The sequence below is a fragment of the Grammomys surdaster genome, unplaced genomic scaffold (assembly GCF_004785775.1).
Source record: "Grammomys surdaster isolate TR1022 unplaced genomic scaffold, NIH_TR_1.0 264, whole genome shotgun sequence".
In the NCBI taxonomy this organism is placed as follows: Eukaryota; Metazoa; Chordata; class Mammalia; order Rodentia; family Muridae; genus Grammomys; species Grammomys surdaster.
Window position 1 is genome coordinate 4,487,737 of NW_021604705.1, and position 2,778 is coordinate 4,490,514.

Consider the following 2,778-nt stretch of genomic DNA (forward strand, 5'->3'; position numbering starts at 1 on the left):
CTCTCTCTCTCTCTCTCTCTCTCTCTCTCTCTCTCTCTCTCCAACCCCAAACCTGATAACTCAAAACTCACCTACCTCTAATCCCTTCAGTAATTGGCTGTAGTCATTTTTACCCAATAGTTTTAAATTAAGGATCATGGTTTATATGACAAATGCTGGTAATCATGAAAATGCACTAATAAGCATCTAGGCCTTCAGGTACAGATACATAGTAACAGACCAAACATTAACAATTAAAGATACACCCATTAGAAGTCAGATAATTATAAACCTATAAATGAGACCAATTTAACTATCAGCCATGCAAAGTCATATGTTATTCTACATTACTTGATAAGTGTGGAGAATTTACAATGCTGAATATGCAGTCTAAAGACACTGAAATTTTAACAAAAAATATTTATAAGGAACTGATTTAACATAAAATAAGTCTGATGAACCACCAGAATTAAAGAAAAATAGCTTTCTCACTCCATCCTGACAATTGAAAAGCTGTAAAATAAGTATCATTTTTTCAGAATAACTACAGACACAAATTAAAGAATTAACAAAATTGTAGAAGTTGGTATTTGAAAATAGTACAAGTTTTAATTGTTTATAATACTGTGGTAATATCTACTAAAAATAACAGAGAAAGACACGTATAAGCATTTTCCTCTATATTTGTTAAGTGATAAAAGTATCTGTAACCAAGGTCAAAGGCTATGATAGTATTCCAATACTAAAGAAAATAATTCATATTTGTACATATGACTGTGGCTTTGGGTTAAGTATATTTACATTTACATATATATTCATTGTAATCAATAATTTATGAATGTTGAACAATGAGCAAATTATAAAAAATAGTTTATGAACAAGTATTAGTGACATCAAAGAATACAGATATTTTAAATGTAGAACATACTGTGGCATATATTAGCTAAACTAGAAAATGTTCTAAAGACAATATATCTAATTGTATATGTCTATTAAATTTTCAAAGATCAAAATGAAGAAGGCTGAAGAGTTGGTTCAATGGTTAAAAGTTCTTGCTGCTTTTCAAAGAAGCCAAGTTTGTTTCCTAGCACCCATGTTGGTTGTATAAGTCAAGACTTAGAGGGTTCAGTTCCATATCTGGACTCTATGGACACTTGCTTGTACGTGGCATACATCCACGTAAACAAGTGAACATTTTTTAAAAATTAAAAAAAAATAAACCTTTAAAAAGGAAAAAAAAAGTTAAGGTAGTGGTTTCCTGGAGTCTTCATCTTTACTTTCTAGTCTCTTTGGTGAGGGCTATGGAAAGAGAAATGTGGACACCAAGTCAACCTCAATCTTTGACCAACAATCTGTCCACCCTGAATGATGTGCCTGGGCAATGGTGGTATAGAACTTGTGGAAGTGGCCAGCTAATACCTGATTCAACTTGAGACTCATTCCATGAAAGGGAGCCTATACCCACCATTACCTGGATGGCCAGGAACTGGAGACTAGATGTCCTAGAGACCAATGCTAGAAACCAATACTACTGGAAAATTAATAATGATAATAATAATAATAATAAATGAAATGATTTCTAATGATATAACTATCAGAAAGGCTTCAAGTGGCAGCAAGTGGAAGTGAGTTCAGAGACCCACAGCCAGGCATTATTGGGAGAGAGTCTAAGTTGAAGTTCTCAATCGGGTTTCTCTCCTTGGAGCTCAGGGAACCCTTTAGAAAAGGAAAAAATAGGAGTCTGAGGAGATGAAAAATACCAGGAGAGTATGGCCCACTGAATCACCTAAGCAAGATATATGGATTCACAGAGACTGAAGCAGTAAGCATGGGTATGCACTTAGTTCTCTCAATATATTTGGTTATAGATGTTAGCTTGTTATATTTGTGGAACTCCTAACAGTGGCACTGAATGTACTTCTGCCTCCTTTGACTGCTTTCAGGACTTTGTTTCTCCTATTAGGTTCCTTTGTCCAGCTTCAATATAAGGACCTTTTCCTTGTCTTATTGTATCTTCCTTTGTCTTGTGTGGCTGTTGTCCCTTGGAAACCTGCTCATTTCTGAATGGGAAATGGAACAGGAATGAATCTGAGAGAGAGAGAGTAGGTGTGGGGCTAATGCTAGGAGGAGTCGAGGGAGGAAAAGGTGTTTGGGAAGTATTGTGTGAAAGAAGAATTTATTTTCAATAAAAATTAAAAAAATTATTTGAAACATTTTTCAATAAGATAATATTTTTAAAAAAACATAAAAAAATTACAGTATGCTTGCAGTTGAAGAAAACCAAGAGGAACTTGATTGTATATTTTCTTATTTGCATATAGTCAGAATTGTCTTCCCTACAGCATGTAGGGGGTAGCAAGACCAAAGATAATATGTTTAGTGTGCTGGAGACTCAGAGATTTGTTTATAAACTGCGTAATATTTTACAGTTTCCTCATTAGTCAGTTTCATGTTAATATTTGGTTTATATTATAATCCATGCATGTTTACACAGAAATAGGTTTAACAAAGAGCCAGATGCACACATGCTGAGCAAAAAGAACTCATGCTTTGGTTAATGTTTAATGTTAGAAATACACAGGTGCCCAGCTGAAAGGAAGCAAGGCAGGAATATTTCCTTTATACTCAGCCTTTATTTTCCCCGATAGTTTTTTTTTTTTAATTTGGGTTCTTTTCTTTCTTTTCTTTCTTTCTTTTTGTCCTTCTTCCTCCTCCCCCTCCTCCCCTCCCCCTCCCCTCTTCCTCCCCCTCCTCCTCCTCCCCCCTCCCCCTCCCCCTCCTCCTCCTCTCCCTCCTCTC